The following is a 26359-nucleotide window of genomic DNA, read 5'->3' as shown; positions in this document are numbered from 1 at the left end:
TAGGTGCGAGACCGGTCATGCAAAATAAAGCCAAGGGGCACCCAGGTGGACAGCACAGGGTAACGCGAACCGTACGAGATTTTACACAAGCAGAGTTTCTGGAACTTGGTAAACAAAATAGACAAAAACCAGGCGAGAGCTTGATGCAGTGGATATTACGTATGTGGGATGAAGGGGGTGATAGCTGTCAATTGACAGATACAGAGATCAAACATTTAGGCTCTATCACCACAAATCCTAAATTAAGAAATGCGTTACGAGGGGGACAGAATCAAGCGATCGTATCAGTAGTGGAATGGGTCGTAAACGCCGCGAAACACACATATCCAGGTGCTAGGGACGTGGAAAATATTGATAGATCTTGGCGTACAGCTTCTGAAGCAATTCAGCAGCTGCGAGAAATGGGTGTGCAATCAGCTATTTATAAAGTTGCACCAGGAGTCGCGTTTACTGGCCCTGATAATGAAGCAGTCACTGCTGGAATGTGAAACCGTCTAATAAAAAATGCACCGCATCATTTAAAAGGGGCTCTATTATCTATGCTCGCCGGTTTTAATCAGCAGACAGGTATGGGATGTGGCCGCATTATTGGGTCAGTTAGATGAATTGGGCGCAACGATATCGGCTGGGCAGAGACCAGTCAGAGCCATAGAAGGATATAATACAATAAAAAGAATAAACTGTGCAAGGGTAGTGCGTGATCTGCTACATGCAGGAATAAATAGAACAGATATCGATGGCAAACCAACAGGGGAACTTTTTCAGAAATGGCAGGCTCTGAGAAAGTCTACAACAGATGAGGGCAGAATCACTCCAACCGCACCGCCTAGTGAGTAAAAAAAGAAACACTCTAAACAAACACCAAGACAATTTTTTAACTTTTCAAAAGGGTGGTGCACACCCCGACCAACATATTGAGGAGATGGCAGGTCTCCTGTAGGCAAGGAGGTACGGCTCAGGTTATGGCACTGGATACTGGGGCAGAAGTCACTTTAATTCATGGGAATCCATGTAACTTTTCAGGACCAATTATAAATGTAAACAGAAACGGAGGCTCAGATATCCAGGCGAAACTAATCACAGTACACTTATCAATAGGAAAGTCACCTTCTTTTAAAGCTAATGTGCTAATTTCAGAATTGCCTGAATATATTATGGGGATAGATATTCTTACAGGAAAGTGACTACAAACAGAATGGGGAACATTTTCTTTTGGGATTCATAATGTAATGTGTAGAGTAGTGAAAGCAATAGTAAGAGGAAAGGCAAAATGGACCCCTTTAGAAATTCCAGTACCTGACACACCTGTAAATTTAAAACAGTATCGTTTGCCAGGAGGTTTGCAAGAAGTAGGAGAAACAGTGGAAGAGTTATTGCGGGTAGGAATTATTCGACCTGCAGTTAGCCCTTTCAATTCTCCTGTGTGGCCAGTCAGAAAACTGGATGGTTCATGGAGAATGACAATAGATTACAGAGGTCTAAATGCTAAAGCACAGCAATTGACTGCTGCAATTCCTGATATTGTTACCATCATAGAAAACATCATGGCTAATGCAGGAGAGGGGCATGCTGTCATTGACCTGGCTAATTATTTTTTCTCTATTCCAATTGTAACTCAAAGTCAAGATCAGTTTGCATTTACATGGAAGTACAGACAGTACACCTTTCAAGTACTGCCACAGGGATACCTACACAGCCCTACGTTATGCCATGGATTTGTAGCAAGAGATCTGGCTACCTGCTCAGATTTGGAAAAGGTACGATGTTTCCATTATGTGGATGATATAATGTTAACTGGGGATGAATCATCAGTAACAAATGCATTACCTGTTTTAATAGCCCACATGGAGAACAGAGGATGGGCTATAAATAAAGACAAAATCCAAGGACCCACCAGAGAAGTTACATTTCTGGGTATGATGTGGTTTGGACCAGAAAAACAAGTGCCCCAAAAAGTAATTGACTCTTTGTATAAGTTAAAGGAACCAACTAACAAAAAAGAAGCTCAATCCTTTGTGGGACTAATGGGCTTTTGGAGAGCTTTTGTGAGACATTTGGGACTAATTTTAAGACCCATACATGATATTGTCAAGAAAAAGGCACGGTTTGAATGGACAGAAAAACAAGTTGCTTTTGAGGCAGCTAAAGAAACTTTAGAATTAACACTGTTAAGATGAATATTCTTCCTAAACTCCTTTTTTTATTTCAAAACATCCCAATATACTTTAATAAATCATTCTTTAGGCAATTAGATTCAACAATAACCTCATTTATTTGGTATTCAAAACATCCACGCATCAAAAGAGCGACCCTACAAAGACAAAAGGCAGAAGGTGGCATGGTTCCAGTTTTATTACTGGGCAGCAAATATACAGGTGATAAGAACCTGGACACAAATAGAAGAACATACACAGGCTTGGACCACAATAGAAGTAAAATCCTGCAGTACTTCTTTGTATTCCTGCAGTACTTCTTTGTAAAACACACGCTATCGGCAATATACAAATAACCCAATTGTGCTCCACTCACTTAGAATCTGGAACCAATGTAGAAAGCATTTTAAGACGGAGAAGCTTCTATCTGTGGCACCTCTGCAAGAGAACCATCTCTTTCAACCTTCACAAACATATGCAGTTTTAATATCTGGAAAAAATTTGGAATTAACTTGCTTAGAGATCTTTATATAGACAACGTCTTTGCTTCCTATGAACAATTACAGTCCAAATTTAACATTCCAGCTACACATTTCTTTCACTATCTTCAAATCAGGAACTTTGTTAAACAGAACCTTCCAGATTTTCCTCATCTTGCACCCTCATCCATGCTGGAAAAAATATTGCTCAATCTCAAGGACTTAGACTCCATCTCTGCAATATATAAAATCATTTTACAATCCCTCCCTTTCAAAGATCCAAGAGGACACTGGGAAAAAGATCTCTCAATTAATATATCAGAAGAGGAGTGGAAAGTAGCAATGCAGAGAATTCACTCGAGCTCCATATGCGCAAAGCATACAATTATACAACTTAAAATTATTTATCGAGCACATCTGTCTCGACTAAAACTCTCCAAAATGTATCCAGGGCATGATCCAACCTGTGAACGCTGCTAACTAGTTCCAGCCTCACTAGGTCACATGTTCTGGGCCTGCACCAAATTAACATTATTCTGGACAAAATTTTTAATTACCTTTCAGATAGCCTTGGACTCACAATCCCTCCTAACCCATTAACAGCTGTGTTTGGGGTTCTTCCAGTGGGGCTTAAAGTGGAGAAAGACAAACTAATTGTGATTGCATTCACTACACTTTTGGCACGCAGACTTATTCTGATAAACTGGAAGAATCCAAACTCTCCTTTTTTAAGTTAGTGGGAAACCGATGTGTTATATTATTTGAAATTGGAAAAAATCAAATACTCCGTTAGAGGATCCGTACAGACGTTTTTCAAAACATGGCAGGATCTAATCAGTAATATTTTAAAATAAGTTCATGAAGCATAGAGAATTTATTAATTTAGGTATGTTTAAAAGCTGTAAAATTTTTATGCCGTTTGGCTTGCTCTCTCTCTCAAGGGTGGGGATCGATCTGTTCTTAACTCTATTTTTCTTTTTGTAAAAACTTGATTGCTTTGTATGGAGTGCAATAAAATTAATAAAAAAAGAAACTTTAGTCCAACTTCAAGGACTAGGACCTTTAAAAGCTAATTTGCCTTTTGAACTTGAAGCCACAGAACAAAACAATATTGCTACGTGGAGCTTGTGACAAAAGCACAACAGTAAACGTGTTCCCATCGGCTTTTGGAGCCGACAGCTGACAGGATCACAGACTAAATATACACCACTTGAGAAGCAACTTCTTACAGCATACTGGGCTCTTTTGCACACTGAGAGACAGACAGGTCCTGCTCAGGTAAAGCTATGCACGAACTTGCCCATTGCTGGGTGGGTTAGAGATAATGGCCTGGGAGCGAGAGCAGGCGCTGCCCAAAATCAAACGTTATGCAAATGGAAATGGTATTTGCAAGCAAGAGCACACTTTGAAGGAAAAGACACGAGTGTCTTACAAGGGGCCATGGCCGGAGCTGTGATTTATAAGGATCCAGATGACATACCACTTGTTCTGCCTGTAGTGGAGTCGCCCTTTAAAGAAGAACCAGCATACAATCATTTGACACTAGCGCAACAGGAGAACAGCTGGTTTCCAGATGGGTCAGCGACTGTGGAAGGAGGAAAAAGGCTTTGGAGAGCAGTAGCTTATCAATCTCACACTGAGACCATCTTGCAGCAACAGGGGAAAGGTAAATCAAGTCAATGGGCTGAACTTATTGCTGTCGCTATGGCATTAACAGAAAATCAAAGCTTCCCTATTGTTGTTAATACTGATAGCTGGGCAGTGTTTCAAGAACTAACAGTGTGGATCACAATGTGGAGAAGGGCTACCTGGACTATTCATGGGAGAGAACTCTGGGGTGGCACAGAACTGTGGGAGCAGCTTTGGACAATGGGCACGAGAGGGGAGACTCTCATTGGTCATGTAGATGCCCATGCCCCACTGATATCCCTTGAGAGGATTTAAAACCAACAAGCTGATCTAATAGCTGCTGTTCGAGAAATCAACATTGGAAGAAGCCTATACAGAGAATGATGACCTGTTCAAAAATGCTGAAGTAAATGTAATCGAATCTTCCTTAATATCATTAGCAAGGTGGGCTCATGAAACCTCAGGACACATGGGAGCAGAAAAAACATATCAACGGTGTCATCAGTGATGTATACCAGTCGCTACTGATATTGTTAAACAAATAGTGAACAATTGCTGTATGTGCACAGAAGTAAAACAATGGCCCCTACAGAAGAAGGCAACTGGTAAACTGAAGAGAGGGATGGAACCAGGACTAATTTGGCAAGTGGATTACATTGGGCCACTGCCACGAGAAAATAAACTACTATGTGCTCTAACTGCAGTAGATACTTATTCATCTATCGCTTAAGAGAGGGATATCGCCGTTATTATTTATAATTATTTAAATACAGGTTTATTAAAATGCCGCAATATAAAAGAACATATTTCCACGGAGCTAAAACCTCCCATCGGAAACAGACATGGATGCTATCCAGTGACCTGAGACGAATAGTAGACTCTTTCGGCACTGAGTCTATTTGGAGAATCCCCGGGTACCGTTGGTTTCACTTTGTGTTAAACGAGTAGTTGCTCACATTACCTTAATTGTGAGGGAGTGTCAGTTACGACACTATGGCCATGTTGCACAATTCCACAAGGGTGATCCTTATTTTTGAGGACCCGAACAGTTGCACCAGGTCAAGGGGATGCCCACATAATACCTGGCTGCGGCAAAAAATGGTCATTTCCTGGGGATGGGATAGGACCACGTGTCTGCCTGGGGGGTTACCAATCAGGATCCCAAGCTGTTTCGTCATGTGGTGCATGAAGCAACATGCTGTACCAGTGCATGTTCCCGGACCTGACCTGACCTAATTTACATTTAAGGAGTCATTAGGATCATTTATAAAAATGATTGTAGTGGTTCGAAGTTCTACAGCAAATGAAGAGCTCTAGTTCTGGACAGCACTGAAATTTCAGGGTCATTTGATCTCCTTGGATTTGATTCTATTAGTTTTGTATAAAAACAATGACTGCATGGCAAAACAACTCCCATGTGTACTTTTTTCATAAACAATATTTTTATTTTATTTCTGTGTCATAATCCATGCTTCTTTCCTGTTTGTATGGTGTTAAATTGCTATAACAAACATTTTGCTTGCAGAGCAATGAATACAAATAGAATAGCTACCATGCTGTATAATTTAAAAGAAAGAGTAGTCACTGTGACCTTCAGAATAAAGCACAAGCCCTGATTTGTATTTTTTTAAATTCTTGGCAAATTTCTTATTTTCATGTTTTCACGTTTGCTGCCTTTATTTCCCTTACAGATTGCTACAGAGGTTTTATGACTTTTTAATGCTTTATTAATTTACGAATTCAAGAAGGTCTGAAACAGTTCAGCAAATACGAGTAAGTAAATAAAGTAGTAGTTGCGTGCATTACCATTTTTAAGACTGCAGTACTTGGAGGTCAAAGTGGCTAGCATGAGTAAGGTAGGATGAGATCACTAATTCAATCCCTGCTGCACAGCCTGGATGAATAATTAAGATCAACAGTAACAGGTCATATTGGTCACATCTGGAGTGCAGCTATTTGTTACAGTATTGCAGAATGTGCTGTCTGCTTTTTCTTTTTTTAAACAGAGTTTCTGTTCAAGAAATAGATGCCCACTGGCCTGCATCACTCAGGCAGAAGCACTCAGTGTGCCCCCTACATATTTTTAGATGATGATTTTAAAAACCAATTTTTCTGCTTCAATATTGAAAAAAATAAGTTATTTATAGCTTTTATTTAATTTATATATCAATTTTACATTACTGTATATTCTATATAGTATATACTATGTGGTATATTCTATTATTCTATCCATACCTTTTCTGAACTGTCTTAGTCAAATTTACTTTTGCAGGGAATTAGACTTAATCCTGCTAAGAAACCATCTATTGATTATACACCAGACCTCTACAGGAGACACCCACAAATGCACATATGCCCATTCATATCCCAGCCAATTTAAACTCACCAGCCAAACTAAGATGCATGTCTTCAGAAGGCTCACAAAATTTTCAACAAAACAGGGAAAACAAGACCATGTTCTCTAGTCCCTGTATTTGCTGAAAATAATTAGTTGATACAGTTGGCATAATTCATCTGAAAAAAACTGTGATTTACAGCAACAAATCTTTTTTTATAATAGAACTGCAAATGCATTTGAAAGAAAGTACTTAGCTAAAGAAATATAAGAATAACAAAAGCTCTACATTAATAAAAAATATGTATAAATTTACATTTATTTTATGTTTAGAAATAAAAAACTGAAACAGTAACTGTCTTCTTCTTCTTTCGGCTGCTCCTGTTAGGGGTTGCCACAGCGGATCATCTTCTTCCATATCTTTCTTTCCTCTGTATCTTGTTCTGTTACACCCATCACCTGCATGTCCTCTCTCACCACATCCATAAACCTTCGCTTAGGCCTTCCTCTTTTCCTATTCCCTGGCAGCTCTATCCTTAGCAGCCTTCTCCCAATATACCCAGTATCTCTACTCTGCACATGTCCAAACCAGCCCAATCTCGGCTCTCTGACTTTTTCTCCCCACTGTACAACTTGAGCTGACCCTCTAATGTACTAATTTCTAATCCTATTCATCCTAGTCATCCTAGTCACAACCAATGCAAATCTTACCATCTTTAACTCTGCTACCTCCAGCTCTGTCTTCAGCTTTCTGGTCAGTGCCACCATCTCCAACAATAACTGTAAAAACACTTATTTCTAAAAATCACATTCTGATTTTATGCTTCTTATTCAAAATAAAGAAAAAGAGTAAATGTTTTTTAGGATTAATGATGAAGAATATATACCAATATAAAAGGCTGTCCACACTGAGTGTTACTCTTACAATTAAACTAATTAATGAATGCCTTTTAATTAAACATTCTCTGGTTAATGACAAGTACTGGCGGAAGAAGAAAGGATGAGAATAACCGTAAACCCATGTTGCCATTTTCTTTGCCATTTTTATTAAACAATTACTTGCAAAGGTTGCATATGTGATACCATAAAGTACACCCAAACTAAAAAGGAATGGAGAAAACAACATGGAAATGTGGATGATGTTAATTTCATCACCAGTAGCACCACAAGCTGCCTCACAGTACCAAAGTCCTGGCTGAGTCTAAGGATACTTCCAGGCTGTATGTTGCTTGCCTGTTCTTGTCTGCCTGCATAGGTTTTCCTTTTATTTACGTCACTTTTGCTGAAGACATTCACCTTGGCTTGGCTAACTATTCTGAGATAGCCCTGTGTGTCTGATTATGTGTGAGAGCCATGCAAAAGACTGACATTGGTTCTTCTTTGGCTCCTTCAACTACAATATGAGTTAAGGGCTGAGTACTATAAGTTTCTTTTGAAAAGGCCACCACAGCTACAAATAAAAATGCTTCCATCCATATCATTAGTCATTCTTTCCTCTATAGTTAATAGAGTTGTAAGAAACATTGGTCTGTTATTGAGAACACTCATGCACACAATCAATGTCACAAATTACACTGAAAGGATGAATTTAAAATTTGGAAGCAAAATGTGATTCTCACCTAAAACTCATGTAAAGTTGGAGAGTTAGTGTGGCTCGACACTGACTTTGGTCATCAGCACCCAGGTCCCAGTCAGTTGTTTCAAATTTGCAGGCCTACACAAAATCAAAAGCAAGAATTGGTCAGAACTGGGTAGACTGGAAAGTTGTAATGGATGCAATGGTTAGACTGAAATACAAGGAAATAAAAATAATAAGTCAACTGCCAACTGCTAGTCTTCACCAAGTTCCAAAGATGGGTATTATCAAAAAAAGTGGCATAATTCAGATGGATCTAAGCAGCAGAGAAGGGTAAAAATATCCAGTTATGGGGGGAGCTCAGATGAGGAAGGTAGCTGTATTTGTTCATCTCTAAAGAGTTCCGAAGTCTATGACAAACACAGAACACTAAAACTAATATGTGTCTCTATAATAGCACAACACATAAACTAGAGATGTAGTTATTATTTGTTAGCACTCTTCTTCCTAAATTGTTTTCACCTGTTTGTATATTTTAATCTATGCAATAGCTTCTTAAATGTAACATTTAAATGGGAGATTTTAAATTGAAGTGTTCAGGGATGTATATGAGGGCAGCTTTGCCAGATATAAGCACACGTGATTTGTTGTCATATGGGTATAATGTCTGAAACAAAAGGGACAAATAAAATAAAATGCTCCAAGACATATATTAGAAAGGTGTGATTTTTTATTATTATAAGGCTTCTTAAATGTTTCTTTTATTTTTTGAATATTATTTTTTATTGTAAAACAAGCCAGATATGTGAGTTTTCATTAAAGTCATAGGACAGTTCTGTTTACCAAACCTCCTCAAGTTATTCTGGGCAACTAGACACTTTATGGCCCAATTTTATGTTAAATAAATTACTGCTAAACTTGAGATGTATAAAATATGATTTTTTTGTGCAGACAGTTTTGCACATTTGATCTACTCTAACTATATACCCTATTAGGTAATTCTTAAATAAAGATATGGCAGAAAATTCAGCAATTCATATAAAGCTTTGCATTCCTACCATACTGCTGCACATTTTTGGGGCATTTTGTTGCAGAAGATCCCCCTAACCACACAGCAATTCCTAAATACTGATCCTGAATATCATAGTTTAGCCGCTGCTTTAAAAAAAACCATTTACTTAGCTCCAAAGCCCTGTGGTGGACCTTGGCAGGTTTTGTTACCTCTGTTTCCTTGATGTTGGATTAAAGCCAGCGGCTTTGGCTTGTAGAGGTGGGTGCTGGGGAATATAAAGCAAATCTGATTTGCCAAATTTGAGATAACACATTTCCATATCTTTTATATATTTGGCCCATATTGCTGTTTATCCCTATGGATGATGAGATGTTAGAAATATGGGTTTTGTGATCTGTTAGAATAAATTGGTTATTTTTCGTGAATTTTAAAAAATGAATGCTTGTTTTTTTAAGGCTTCAGTCCTTGAAGACTAGAAGGATTTTGAATTTATATTCATGCATTTTGACTTAAATAACTTTATTGAGTTATTTTTATTTACTTAGAATTCATATTTCAAGAGTTTATAAGTGAACATAATTAATTCAGTTGACATTGTGTTAATATGCTATGTATGGCACATTAATAAACAATGTATTTCAATATAGGGCACAAGGAAGCTAACTTTGATCCCAAAGGATGACCAAGTAGAACAGAGTAACCAAAAATGGAGAATTGTTTGAGGAACAAAGGGTGAAGGACAGAGCATACAAGAGGGTAAATTCGCAAAACAAATCCAAACAACATAAGGTCCCTATATACCCTGTGTGGTAGTTAGTCAAGTCCCCCACTACCAAAGATTCTTTCCTGATTACCTTCTCAATAATGCACTCTTCTTCTCGCACCTCTGGCCTTCCCTCCTTAAGTCAGTTTAACTTCAACATCACTTTTGGGTAACTCTACAGATGTGCTTCTGGATTAAATGCAAGCCATTTAAAGTCCTGATGGCTCCTCTGAGGAGTTCACCTTAATCGAACCAGGAGTTCATGCATAATTTCAATACCACAGAGTTGTACTAGGTGGGCTGTAATCCTCAGTGGTCTTGTGGATTTGGCACACCCTTGCCCATAGCAGTCAAGCGAATGTTAATATTACTAACAACATAATCTAATATTCTTTTCCTTTCTCATAAGACCCCTTGCTTGCTAATCTGGGTGTTATGACACTCAAATCATTGACAGGCTGACATTAGTCACATTCACACAGAGTAATGCCAAAAATGTTGATGAGAAAAACACAAGGAGTTACCGTTCTAAAATTAGTTAGTTTATAAAAAAAAGTATTAAGCAAAAAAAATTCAGATTACATGTTGTTCCATTCCTGTGTTAAAAGATTTTCTACTCACACCCTGATCAGAACAAGCAAGTAAAAAACTGTACATTTCTCCAAGAAAAGCCTTTGCTCATAACAACACTACAGTGGAATACATTGGATTAGATTGGGCTCTTCTTTTTCAATGGGTCAATGTTTCTTACACTCATAGATGAGGCCCAGCACAATCCCTTGTTCTTCTCCAAAGTTCACCCATTGCTTGCTCAGCTCGGGAAGACTTCAGCAGCCATGGTTCTCACCAAACCGACCCTTGTCTTGGCTGCCATGAATGGCGTCAGCCAGACTGCTCGGGGTCAGTTGTCCTCTTGTCTTCCTTCTTGCTTCCGTCTTGGTGTACCTCGCATCCCTAGAGTGGACGCCACCTCAATCGTAGCCACTCCACTACAACTATTCAGTGGGGCTGATCCACCCCTAGAGCACCCAATCCCTTGCTCCTTAGCAGGGCCAACGACCGCACTGCCTTTCCCCTGGCTGGCTGGCTAGATGGCTGGCCCTATCTCTCTAACCCAATGCTGTTTTCACAGCTCTGCTTCTATTCTGTCTTTCTTTTCCCCCCCCATCACACCTTTTGTCCGGTACAGGTTCCCCTTATACCAATGCTCCTAACGGGGAACACCCTCTGAGGAATTGGTGAGGCACCTGCCTGACGCGATCACTCACATGTGTCTTCACAATCAAGCAGTCACACCCAGCCATCCTCAGAGTGAAGCGTGCTTGCGTCCAATTAGAGCCTGCATCTTGCAGGGCACAATTACTTATTTAAAATGAACAGAGCACCACTGGCTACTTATCACACCATTACAACAAAAGAACGAAGTAACTATATTCATACCTGTTCCACATATTTTGGCAGAATATAAAATGCGTGTAACACATTTGGAATTAATTTAATTTTGCATACTGTGCAGCTCAAAAGATTTTCCTATTTTTCAGACTTTGAAAAAATACAGATTTTTTTCAGTGTTTGAGATGCATATAAATGCTCCAGTTAAACATCCTATATGGACAGCACCTTCTCAGTTTTCTTTGATAATGGCAGAGAAGAGGATCTGGAATTCCACACTGACAGAGCCTCTTAAATATGAGAATTCTCAGTGACTGGAAACAGTAAACTATGATGAGCGACAGAAATTGGTTTGATGCCTTAATCTGTGTAATGCACTCAGCTAATGCTGGCAGGAGAGTTCCAGTCTTGTAAACAGATAGTAATCAGTTTTAGAAATGTGCAGGAGCCTAAATAAATTCAATTTAAAGGAAAGTCTGACTGTCTGAGCCACATTATGCAATTCTCACCAAAAGTAATTGCTTTAACATTAATTAAGGTTGTGCATCAGGGGATAGGGAGGATGGTGGAGGGGTTGGGTGTATTATATGTGGGCACATTAGTTGTTAAAGCAGAAACAGATGTATATCAGCACAAATTCTAATAGCATTTGGATCAAACTCTTACTAATAGGTTCAAAAAGTCTAAATTCAGCAAGAAAAATGTAAAACATGTATCTGTTCTTTTTTACTTTGGTGTGGCTAAGCTGTCACTTTTATTTAATGTTAAGTATTTTTGTGCATCAACAGTAATATATATCAAATATACAGCAGGATAGTCTATCAAAATCAAACTTGAATATTTTGAAAATAAATCCCTATATAAAAGCATTTTGTTAAAGAGCAATGCTTGTTATTATTTCAAAGGGGAACACTTTTGAATACTCCAGTTAAACTGCATCATTACCTTATATGCCATCGCGATATAAACCTATAATGCTTAATTCAGACTTCAGTATGATCCTAAATTGAAAAGCTCACCCTCTTGAAATAGCAACTATTGTGTAATATTTACCGCATTTTTAAACGTCACACATCTTGGTTATTATCCATGAACTAGGCTTTAGGTATTAGCTTTGTTTTTGAGGACACATTGGGCCTTAGTGGTCTCTCAGTCATGCATCAGTAATTGTGGTTATTCTTGAGTGATGTGTCAGACTTCAAGCATCAGACCTCTTTGAGATAAGCATAAAACATTACATTGTATGCTTTTTCAAATATCTAAAACTCAAGAAAAACATTTACATATTGAAAACAATATCTTAATAAAATATATTGTAATTGAAAATCATCCATCCATTTCCTTAACACTGTCCTTTTATTTAAAGGTCATAAAAAGCTGAACATTATACTGGCAGTACTAATGTGTATATAAAAAGTATTCACCCCTTGGAAGTTTTCACATTTTTTTGTTATACAAAATTGAATCACAGTGGGTTTAATTTGGCTTTTTTGACATCGATCAACAGAAAAAAGACTCGTAGGACAAAGTGAAAGCAGATCTCAGCAAAGTGGTCTAAATTAATTACAAATATAACACTCAAAATAATTGTTCCCATAAGTATTCACCCCCTTCAAGTGAGTATTTAGTAGATGAACCTTTGACAGCCATGGCAGCCTTGAGTCTGTTTGCACAGGTCTCTGTCAGCTTTGCACATCAGGACTCTGCTATTTTCCCTCATTGTTCTTTGCAAAACCACTCATAGAACTGTCAGTGTCTATGACAATTATGAGAGAACAGATTTTCTCAAGCCCAGCCACATATTTTTAAAATAGATCTGGACTATGATTCTGCCTCTCTAGGACTTTAACATGATTGTTTCTAAGTCATTCCTCTAGCTTTCTGTTTGTGTGCTGGAATACTGATCTTCTCTCAAGACACAGGTTTCTTTGCAAACTGCATGACGTTTTCCTCCAGGATTTGCCCTTAGTTTTGCTTCATTCATTTCAGCCTCTACCCACACAAACCTTCCTGGGCCTGCTGCAGAGAAGCATCAACATAACATGACACTTCCACCACCATGCTTCATAGTGAGAATGATGTGTTTTTTTTATAATCTCCACTGTTCAATCATGGTCTTTAGTCTGCTGCTCAAACAGCTCAATTCTGGTCTCATCACACCATTGACCTTTCTTCCAGTTGACATCAGAGTCTCCCATGTGCCGTCTGTACATATCATTTTTTAACAGTGACTTCCTCTCTGCCACTTTCCCATAAAGCTGTGACTGGTGAAACACACGGGCAACAGTTAGTATATGCACAGTCTCTCCAATCTAAAACCACTGTAGCTTGTAACTCCTTCAGAGTTGTCAGAGGACTCTTGTTTGCTCCCTCACTAGTCTTCTTTTTGCATGATGAGTCACCTTTTATGGACCGTCTACTCTAGGCGGATTTATAGATGTGTCATACTCTTTCCATTTCTTAATGATTGATATAACTGAACTCCAGGGGATATTCAGTGACTTGGATATTTTCTTGTCTCCTTCCACTGACTTGTGCTTTTCAATCACCTTTTCACAGAGAGTTCTTTTGTCTGCATTGTGTACTGACGCACCACAAACTGGATTTTCAAGGTGATCTCTATTGAGTTCATTTTGAACTCATTATGACTTCTAAAACCAATTGGTTGCACCAGTGATGATTTAGGTGTGATATATTAAAGCGGGGCGAGTACTTATGCGATCAATTATTTTGTCCTGTATATTTGTAATAACCTTCGACCACTGAGATCTGCTTTCAGTTTGATGCTCATTTCTTTTTCTGTAGATCAGTTCTGAAAAAGCTTAACTAAACTCATTGTAATTCAATGTTGTATAATAATGAAATGTGAATACTTCCAAGGAGGTGAATAATTTTTATATGTGCCAGACCAAAATCAATGATGTGACTCACTCACACATATTCTTTCTCATACATTGACACTGAATGCATGTATTTCAAAGGTATTAGGGAACCGCAGAAACCAGAAAACTCAACTCACACAGTTACACAAGGAATCAAATGTGTGCCAATATAGACAACCTTAACATTAAAAACAAACAACACAATTGGCTGGATTCATAAAAAATATGTCAAGTACTGCGGTGGGTTGGCACCCTGCCCAGGATTGGTTCCTGCCTTGTGCCCTGTATTGGCTGGGATTGGCTCCAGCAGACCCCCGTGACCCTGTGTTCGGATTCAGCGGGTTGGAAAATGGATGGATGGATGGATATGTCAAGTAGCTTTAGCAAATACTTAAACATGGTACATATGAGTAGTCTTTATAAAGACTGAGACCCTTCTTGGTCATAATTTGGTCCGGCAAGTGACCGCCATGCCTAGGCACTGATTACTTTTAAAGTTAAATTTGAACATCCTCTTCGGAGAAAAAGCAAAATGGGTTAATAATTGTGCAGACTTGTAATGATTCCCCTGTGAACCCAGTAAACCATTCCACAAGAGGACTCTGCACGTGACTATACATATTATATTATCCATTGTAATTCAGGGTTTTATAACACTAAAATGTGAATACTTTAGCCCACTTATTATACCTTTAGTGGTCCAAACAGAGGTTTTTCTAATGCAAAGGCTGCTGGTTTTATGCTTTATATATTAAGAGACGGTGATGTCTTATAGAGCCAGTTAATCTACTAATTTTTGTGAATGGCATGTGGCTAATCCAAAAATCTAAAAGCTACAATTTTCAAATCAATGCATATAGTGTTCTTTATTTAACAGTAAAATGTTCTTAAACACCTCAAACTCTCTTGTATAGTATGCATTTTAGTTTATATTTCACCTCAACATTGCTTTCTTTAGACAAACTGCCTTCATTAAAATCATTTAACTGATTGCAAGGATTAGCAAAATGCCATCTTCACTAATATTCAAGAAACCTTTTTTCACATGTGTTCAAAAGGTCTTAAGCCTATGGATATTTTGAAGCGGGTAGAAAATAAAAATATCTATTTTCACACATTATAAACACGGTCTGGGCTGCAAAATATTTTACTGTGTGTGAGATGATGCTTTCGTGTGAGTTTTTATCAAGTATACCCTTGCGTTTTTACAAATTTTTCTAACAGATAAGAGATGTGCAGTCATGTTGAGGCATAAGCAAAAAACAATCTCTATTAAGCGCATGTTAAGGAAACTTTTCATCATGATACCTCCCATGTTTCCTCTCTCTGTTACTTTAATATTTTGTAACACACTGGTGCAGTGGTTAGCTTTGCTGCCTCACAGTTACAAAGGAGTGGATTTAAATCTTGGCACAGTCATTATCTGTGTGGAGTGTGACATGTGTGTGTGCACAATGATTTAATGGCACTCCGTCAAGGGCTGGTTCCCTCCTGACATCCATTGTATTTCTAGTCAGAAGGAGTGAAAAATGGATCTGAATCTAATAATCACCTAGTAAATGAGTTTAGTGTGCCACCCAGGCCCTACCAGATTCACCTGTTGGATGACTGTCCCTCGGAGGCAGACAGACAAAATGCTTAGAGACTATGGAAACTGAACAGAAAACTTTAGTGACTGATATCAGACATCAGAATAGCAAAAAAGGATTAGGACTTCCAAATTTGGTAGCATTCACTCTCATCAAAGCTGAAAATATAAGTTTTTAACACATTTTAAAGTTACACTGGCAAAAAAGATAGCCCCAGACACAGACAGAAACGGACTCCAGATGTCTAAACACACACCCGCTTATTTAACACGACACACACAGTGCAGAAAACCCTCAATATTGCTCACAATCCTTTTGCCTTTCTTTCCTTTTGCCACCTCTTCTCCTCCCATTGCAAGCTCCGTCCTCTTTCACCCGACTCTGTCTCCTGGAGTGGTGGGTGTCGGCTTCTCTTATAGCCCACCTGGAAGCACTTCAGGTGATAATTAATGTAAATTAGGCTGCACTTCGGAGTGTGGCTGCGTCACAGCCCAGACAGGCTCAAGAAGCTGTGCAGCTCCCCCTGGCGGTGCCCACGGAGCCCAACAGGGATGAGCTCTGGTGTAACACAATTGTGGTCCCGATGCAACCCAGGTGGACTGTCACCTAGTGTTCCAGGGGATGTAGTGTGCATCCCATGGGTGCTCCTCCAGATCCAGTGTCAAAGGGGTGTCCCAGCCGGGCATGGGTCCACCACACAGTATATTTGGGTAATATTAAAGATTTTACCTGGATACTTGTTTTAGTAGAAAGCTCTCCCAGGTGGTCAGTGAGGAAAGGCAACCACAAAAAAAATCCAGGTATTTGAAACTGGTTTTTAAATGCTTTTGTGAACAGGAGAAAATTGTAATGAAATCCAGTGAACTATGAATCACCTAGTGACTTGTTTCCCCTGTTATTTTGTACATATATATATATATATATATATATATATATATATATATATATACACTGTATATACTGTATATACAGTATATATAAAGGAAAGGGGAAAATGGACACCTTCAAGGATTCCCCTGTAAACCTGAAGTTGAGAGAATACAGGAAAACTTCTCTTGTTGTCTGAGGCTGAACTCAGCAAAAGAAAAGAAAGCATTTGTCTCTTTTCAATAGCAAAGTTTGGAATCCAACTAATGTTTGGTTTATACACACAATTGTATATATGATCCAGAATATTACAATATGTACATATACTTCTTAATTCAGGGCTTAGAAGAAGAATACCTCTCTCTCTTAAGCAACCTTTGCTGTGTATTTGCATTACTATTTATTTTTATTTCCAGAATTCCTAGTGATTAAAACAAATTAAACATTTCTCCCTTTAAAAGTTCTATTGTGTTAGGAGTCGCAAAATGTGTCTAATTTTTGTGAAGAAACAAAAGAGTACTAGAAGACAATTATATTTTGTCACATTAAATGTCCCGCTGTTCCTTGTTCTTTGTGGTTGGAGCCACAGGAGGCGGGTCCACTCTGATGTCACTGCTCCTGAGTCCTGGCTATATAAGCAGGCTGAGAAGGTTTAGGGGTAGGAGGTCATTCGTTTTTAGCTGTGTTTCGTAAGTGCTGCTTTCTGTGTGGATTTGCTGGATTTATTTTATTCTTGCTTCTGATGAAAGGACTTTGTAAATCATTCTTTGATTTACAACGATTCCTATTTGCCCATTTTTCACAGACCAGGAGTTTAAAGTTATTCTCTCTTTTGTGAAGCTTTTTAATATATTTTAATACATTTTGTGTTATTTTGCCAAACTCCTATTTTGTGGCCGGCCATGGCTGAAGCCATCAGGTTGAATTTGGGGTCTTGCTGAGTTCAGGTAAGGCTCTGCTAGACAAACAAATGAAGACACTGACCCCCTTGGATATCCTGTTTTGGGTGCCTCACAACAATTTTGGTATTGTGAAAACTCAATATTATAAATAGAACCAGAAAACATAGAACAGTATTGCCTTCATGGAATTTAAGCTAACAATGCTGAGAATAACAAGACGTAAATTCATCCTCTGACATATAGCAAGTGTTGTGACTGCCACCATATTTATAGTATCACATCATGTGATGTCAGCAGTGCAACAGATGCAGTCATGTAATGCTAAACAATAGAAAGTAGGTGGTATAAAATAAATTTAACTTTGCCCAAAACAAATGAAAAAAAAAAACAACCAATGAAAACCCCCACAAAAACATAACCCCTGAGTCAAAAAACAAGAAATACACAAAAGCTCATATGTGCTACATTAGTGATTATTATATACACGATATATCCATCCATCCATTATCCAAACTGCTAATCCTAACTATGGGGTCACGGGGGTCTGCTGGATGTGTTTTTTGTGCAACTCTCATACACTATCCAAGTTTTCTCAAGCTGCATAGCCTCTATCCAAAGTTTCTCATAATTCTCATAGTACTTTTTTGTTTCTTCTTTATCCTTTCTTCTTCCAGAATGTGTTTCTTAGCATACAGTATTTGTGCATTTGCTCTCTTATCCTAAATTGCAGAGGCTGCTGAATAATATTGCTTAATTTCCTAAAAACATGACTATTAGGAAAAATGATGTCTGTCAGACAGCTCGTCTGTTTTCTATTGCTTTCCTTTAAGCTGTTTCTGCACCTTTGGTTGAATGATTAAACATTTTTCTATATCTTTTGAGTCCATCATCATGCAATTTCTCTTTTGCGAGGATTTAAAGTTACTTTTGAGTTTCCATTAAGTTATGTCATTCTTACCATCAGTTCTAATTGCAAGTCTTCAGAATCTAGACTTCAGCTTCACCCTCCATCTGATTTATAATAAATTTATATTTATTCTTATGTTATTCTTTATATTTTCTTTCTGGGTATCCCCCAGCATACATGTTCTGTTCTAGCTCTCCTGTGATTCAAATCGGTTTGATTTTTTTCCATTAATAATATCAGAGTAATGTAAATATTTCCAAATATATAATGTTATTCATACCAACTGGGTAAAATTCCTAGTGTAAAAAATACTATATATAAATATAAACAAAATAGTTAAAAGACAGTTGCTGTTCATAACTGGGCTGGTTCCTGTTTTGTGCCCATTGCTGGAGGGTGAAGGTTCAGCTTCTCATGACTTTGTCCTGGTAAAAAAAAAATCTGAAACAATGGATTGATGAATGATTAATTGTGTTATTAGTTTCATTATTTCCATTACTACCGAAACAATTGTGTAGTTTGGATTTTTTGGCTGCTTAGTTGCATAATCAAATTTTTACATGGTGAGACTCATCTCCACTACAGATGCAGCTGTGATTTGTGAGCCTGTCAATGAGGTGGTAATACAGAGTTGTCGGAGGCCTGAAGAACTCAGCATTCACAATCAATCTTCATGCTCTCTGGGATAAAAAAAGTGTTTGTGAAATACTGTCTACTGTTTTATACCATATGCAGTAAGATAAGTACAATATATTGAGTAAGACACATGACTTCACATGTGAGCAGGAGCCAGAGCCAGAAGAAATTGGTGCAATCATTCTTTTTTAAATAATACTTTTAACAATAGCACAGTTTTAGGGAAAGGCATGGTCCATTCTTCACCTTTTCAAAAAGTTTTAAAACACTTTCAAAACAGTCACCACTGGAGTTTTTTTTTTATTAATTTTGAGAAATTGAAGGACACCTGAAAATCTCCATATACAGTATAACCCCTAAGTGTCCAGTGTACTAATACCACACACTTTTTTTAATGTGAATGCCATTTGAATGTTAAGTACTTGTTAGGTAGAGTGTGTATCTCTCATGACGGTATGATGGATACTCACACAATCAGATCAGAGTGCCCCTGGGAAGAGTCCCAGAGTTATCTAGGAGTGAATTTCAATGACTGTGTCCAATTCTCAGTCTTCCAAGCTTCTCTTTGCTTCTTCCCATTCTCTGCCTCTTTCTTTTTCCTTTGAAACACGGGGTGCATATGGCTTGCTTGAGTCCATTTTGAGCTTTCTGGCAGTGGGTCCACTAGACAGATGTCAGTGCAACTCCTATTTACATCTTTGTGAAGTCCAGGCAGATCATGGTACAAGCTGGAATTCACTCACTTACGAATGCAAGTGGGGGTGGACGCAGCTGGATATCTGCATCCCTGTTAAATCTGCTTTCTTAAAAGGCCTGGTGTGCCACTAAATGCTAGCAGAATGGCCAATACCCACTTTGTTCTACACTACAATATTGTAAATTTCATTAATAATGATTTGATAGGAAGGAAAGGTGGTTGTATCAGGATGGAGGTGGTGGTGGAGGGGTGTGTAATTAGATTGGTCAACTTCTGAGCCAGAACCTGAGCTGACTTTAGGACACCCACATTAAAGGTATAACACTCCTATCAAATTCTCCACTTACCTCTATCATCACAACTAGTCAGGAATTGCTGGACACCAGAAATGTGAGAGCTTGGCAGAGCTATCCAGCTAATCAGATGAGTAAAAGATTAATAAAGAGTCATATACGAGGCCAGCATTGTGATTAGCCTTGATGCTTCTTTGTTGAATTACTGTCTTTGTGGAATCTGAACACAACATATCTGTGTTTTCCTCAAGGTAGTCTAGTTCTTTGCTCACATCCACAAAGACAAGTAAATTAGGTAAATTAGCAACCCTAAATTGGCTCGTGTTGTAGCACAAATGTGTGCATGAATTGGCCCAGGAACAGACTGGCAAACAGGGCTGCTTCCTGCCTTGAACTCAATGCTGCCATGATAGATTCCAACTCCACAAAACCCTAAATTTGATTAAGCAGGCTAAAGAATGTTATGTTATGAGTGCAAGTACATTTTCTTCACTTTTATAAATTTTCAGCACTCCTTCATTTTTCATTTACTGTAACATTGTAAGAGCATATGATAGCTTCAAAAAACTAGAGGGAGGCCTGTAAAGCTACTTAGATCACAGAGAGTTCATTATTAATGCATCATAGACAATGCATTACACTCATCAAACCAAGAGTAACAACAAAAATATAAAGACACAAACTCTAACTATAACATAAACGGCATTATTGCTGACGAAGTCACCGAGTGCTGTGCAATACGTTACAAAATCAGATTTCTAAAATGTGTTAGACAAAGATCTTAGGCTCTTTGTTTTCTCTCTGAGGGCTGTGTTTCAATGAAACAATCTTTCACGGGTTACAAGCTCCCTAGCAGGCAGGTTGACAAATGTGCACTCACAGAATACCTGATTGGTCAGATTCTGCAGCTCTGTCTTAAACAGAACTGATGTGATTAAACATAATGTACTTTTATACAGCTGGCAAGATCTTGTATGCAAAAAAGTATGCAAGGTAATGTCTGCATAATTTACTGCATTAAGAAATTAACAAAATCTAAAATACCAGACAAATAATAAGTTAGGACACCTAAATTAGGGCTGTTATACAGGCTTGTCTTCAGAAATGCAGGGTATCTGGTCACCCTCTCCATTTACCTAATATACAAATACAGATATGAATATTATAGTACTGTACGTAAATGCCAAATATCCTTTTTCTATTCTTTGAAAATGGCAGCATTCTTTCACAAATTATGAGAATTTCATTTAAAGTGCAGTTTACAGTCAAATATTGCATGGACTGTTTAATGTAATGAGTGTATCTGCAGTAAAATCACATAGGGGAGTGCTGCAAAATATCATTTGCTTTGTGTTTATCTCAACTACTGGAGATGAGATGCATCATGCTATTCAATAGCATTCTTGCCAATTTTCATTACTTAGACTTTAATAAAAGATAGTAGGAGATAAGGCTGTACATCGTCTTGACATTTAAAGCCCCTAGGAATGGGCCAGTAGGTATACACCATGCCTACTGTAAGGTTTAGCAGGTTCATTATCAGTGATTTAATGGCCGATAAACATTTATAAAGTATAATAGAAGGTTCTGCTTTCTTTTTTTATCTTGCTTTTGGGATTTTGTTAATAAAACATTTGAAATATTAAGGAACATTGGTTTTGTTTTATTGGAGCAGGGGTTTCATAGATACCTTGAACACTTCATCATATTCCTCAAAACATTTTTACACATTAAAGGGCACATTATCCTGCTGAATGATGCCACTTTCATCAGTGAATACTATTACCATGATTGGGGGAGGGGGGGTACCTGGTCTGCAACAATGTTTAGGTAGATGGCACGTGTCAAATTAATATCTACATGAATGTATATAGCCAGTGTTTACTAGCAGAACATTCCCAAAATCATCACACTTCCTCCACTTTGCTTATCTTCTTTCCATAGTGTATTCTAGTGTCATCTTTTCCTCAGTAGATGACACTCATGAAACCGACCATCCATATGATGCAATAGAAACTGGGATTCATCAGAGCAGATAACATTGATTTAAGGTATAGCTCTGATCCTCACGTGTCCATTGTAGGCGCTTTTGACAGTAGACAGCAGTTAGCATGCACATTCTGACCAGCCTGTCTCTATGCTGTCCCACATGCGTCAGAGTTTGATGCATTGTGTGATATGATGAATTATTCCCATAACCATTATTAAAATTGTGTGATTTGTGCAGCAGCCCTTTTGTTGGTTCATATAAGACAAAACAGATTTCACTGACCTGTCACAACAATGAGTCTGGGCAGCCTGATTTTCTGTGGGTGGTTCAAGTCTTCCTCCTCTTTGGACCACAGTCAGTAGGTAGTCACCACGACTGACCTGCTTGTTGATTTAGAAATGCTTTGATCTAGTCATCTGGCAATAACTCTCTGACCCACAAAGTCACTCAGCTCTTTACACCTGCCCATGTCTTCTGCAATCAACACATCAACTACAAGTACCTCATGTCAGCTTACTGTCTAATATATCCCTGACCATGTCCTGAGGCAATGTTATGAGATAGTCAATGTAATTCACTGCATATGGCAATGGTCATAATGTTTTGGCTCATCACTGCACATACAGTGTTTTCTCAGTCTGAGCCACTGTGGCCCATGTAGTTATTCCTTGAGTCTGGAGCAGGCTGATTTTTGGTGTCTAAACTGCAGCTGGAGCCTTGTGGCATTGAATTTTGAAAAAATCTAAAGCTATGAGTTTTACGTAGTGATTCCAGTAGCAGGATTATAACAGATTGAGCATTTGGTAGTACTGCTACCTCCCACATCTCAAGACAGGATATAAATGAGCTCTGATCTCTATTAAAACCATACCCAGAGCTGCTAAGAAATTCTGGTCAGTTAGAAAACTGTGTGTGTTATTTGTTTGATTTTTGAAGACATGTCATTTATTTGTTCACTGACTAAATAGCATATGTACATCGTAGAAATCAAAGCTATGGTGAGTAAGCTCTATTTTCACAAGCTAAACTGCTCATTGCAAACCTAAACATTTAGATAGCACATTAGAGATCTTCTGGCTAGTTTCTATTGCCCTTGATAAATGCTGATGAACTCAGATAATAATAAAATATCTAAACAATAGCCTAAAGTCCTATTCAGGCAGGATTAGTTTTATATCAGGAGGTGGAGCAAGTAAAAATGACCAGAAAACCTTTGTAATTCAAGTCCCGTTTGTAACACTTATATAAATAACCTTTTAAGAACTTGCACATTCTCATCTCAGTAAAGGTTACAGTGCATTTTACCTTCTACAAAAACCTATACAAAGTAACATATCAGCAAAATTCTGCAATTTGAGCGATTTGAATTAGACTAACTTTACAGAGGTCCTCTTTTAATAATTGCTTTAACCATTGCCTGAAGTGAAAAAGAAAAACCTGTTGGTGTACTTGATGTGTGTGATGAACAAAAGGGGTAGGGTGGTGTAGGATATGCACAATTTACATTGAACAGCAGTGTGGGTGAGGGAGTGGGGTCCCCCTTAAAGGTGTGAATGGTCATGTTGTTGTTATAAATAAGAGTGTTTCTAAGGTGGTCCAAACTGACTGTACACACCGGTATGCATACATTAAACTACCATTCCTCATACAGCAACAACAGGGAAATGCTGGTATAGAGTACTGATACATACTGGCCCACTTAAAGCAGTGTCTTTATCCCACCTCCTGGTTTAAAATGTATTCCATCCAAATAGGGCTATACATTTTAGTTTATTTCAAAACAATTACCTATTTACAGCAATACTGTTTTGATAACTGGAAAACCCATTTTGCCAAATGAAAATAAATTTGAAGCTTAGAATATATATTTTTTTAGATTACAAGAAATTTATATTTTGAAAATTTAATTTTGGATCTATATTTTCATTTATGAGTTTAAATTTAATTTCCTTGCTTATGAAAGTTTTTCCTCAGTTTCGCTAAACTAGGGGGCTCTGCCTCCTGCTTGCTTTGCTCGGCAACCCCCAGGCAGGCGTTACACGCTAGCCTCTTTGCAGTTCTGCCATTCGCGTATGGGGATATACAATTTAGACATTATTTTCATGGGAATTGTTACATATGCATAATGGAACTAACTATTTTACATTACAGCGAGTAATTAACCATATTTAAAAATAGTAAAACATAATAATTTGAAAGTAAATTATGTTTCATTTTGCTTTAGAGTTATTTGTTGCCTAATATGATTTTGTTCTTTTTGGCTTTGAAATTAACATGCAAATACTTTTTAAACTTACACTTTTACTGTAAAACTTCAGTAAAAACAATTTTTTGAATAAAATTTTCATAAATATCGCATTGATTTTGATTCTGTGTTTGAACTTTTATCATGACAACACAACGTATAACTGGCCATGATTGAATTCTGTTTGTTTCTCTCTATTAAATAAAATGACTTTTTCGAATTCTAATGTTATCCACGGAAGATGCAATACATTACCTTTCTTGGATACATCCTTCTTTCTACAGTAATTCATGCAGTGGAAGACCAGACAGTGTTAACGGTTGTAGATATTCTTCAGGATATTGTAAGTTGATGTTTTCATCTTCCCCATGATCACCACCAACTGTTTCAGCATAGTCTATTGATATGCATTTAACCAATTTGCCATGTAATCGGTCAACATTTTTGGTGTTAATTCGTTTGACTTCATCATTTCTCAGTGCTAGGATTGCCCGTGTACTCATTTTTTCTGTTGATAACCCTTCATGATGAAATTCTTGAAATGAAGATTTGGACATAATACGTCTTCTTTAATTAGGAACTTAAAGTCAGGAAAACGTTAAAATTTATAAGAGCTGAGAGAACTGAAACTGTGTCTGTCAAAAGCATTCACAGCAATGAGAGGTGAGAGTACCATGTGCATGGTTGAATTTGGTTGAGAGGAGGGCGTGACTTTAAAAAATCACTTGAAAAAAGTCTTGTCTCGTCCCAGGATTTTTTTATATAACAGAGAGATTTTATCTACATCACCATATTGAAAGCCACTTCAGGCTGACATTGCTGCTATGGGATCTTACTTGGTTGCTAGACTATGCCCAACTCATGCGAGCTGATAAACTGCAGTGCAGCAGTGTGAGCTGCTTTGTTCAAGATACCAGACTCAACCAGTGACCTGCTGCTCGTAGAAGTTTAGTATTCAATATTCACTCACGTTCTTTGTATTGACTTTGGTAATATCTTAGTGTTTTGGCTGTGGTTACTGAAATAAAATTTTCTTTGTTAACGACTTTTGCCATTTCATTTTCTCAATGATTAAGATTAAACCTTTTGAGTCTAAAAAAAAAGTTTATCTTTTATTTTTGAGTATATTTCTCAGACTTTGAGAAAATCCATTTTATTTTGGGTCTGAAGTAAAATCTAATTTCCTGATCAGATTCATTAAAAATTGTGCCAGTGGTAAATTTGGAGCAGCCAGCGTGAGAAAGAAGATGGGCAGTGGGCATCCATGGTACAGGTTCTTAAACCATTTTGTGTTTTTCCATGACAGGCATAACATGTTAATAAGATTAATAACACAATCTGATGAGACTGAACGCTGTGTGTGGCTTGTGTAAATTTGTGTACATCTGGTTCATATTTTTGGAGTCAAAAACAGGTACTCAATTTGTCATAGATTATTGGATGTAGCTGTTCCAAAAAAACCTCTTTGCCTCGTATTTGTTACTGTAGCATAACAACAATATGCCATCCTCAAACCCACTTAATCCAGCTCAGGGTTTCAAGGGCTGGAACCTTTTCTGGCAGCTCTGGGCACAAGGCACGAAACAGCCTTAGACAGGGCGCCAGTTAATCACAATGTTTGATATTGAGCTTTCTGAAAATTTGAAGACATTTAACCAGCCATATAACGTTACATACCAAACTATAGCATTCTTCATAATATGGAGAGAAATTTTTAAAATCCACACAGATGACAAACAGGAATTTGAATGGAAGATTTTGGGCCTTATTTACTTTTATACTTTCAGTACATATTTGTGAATTTACAAATACATATTCTCAGAATTTTTAAACAGAGTAGAAAAACGTACACAACATGTATAAAATCTAATCAATCTACTGTATATAATGACTATTTTCCTGCCACAGTATTTTCAGTTACAAATTGTGCTAAATAATTTAATTTTAAAACAAATTTAAATTTCAAAACATTTAAGCAATTTGTAAAATTACTTTGATGTTTTATACTGTGA

Source organism: Polypterus senegalus, chromosome 10 (genome assembly GCF_016835505.1).
Source record: "Polypterus senegalus isolate Bchr_013 chromosome 10, ASM1683550v1, whole genome shotgun sequence".
Lineage (NCBI taxonomy): Eukaryota > Metazoa > Chordata > Cladistia > Polypteriformes > Polypteridae > Polypterus > Polypterus senegalus.
The sequence above is the reverse complement of the archived record's forward strand: the minus strand, read 5'-3'. Positions refer to the sequence as shown.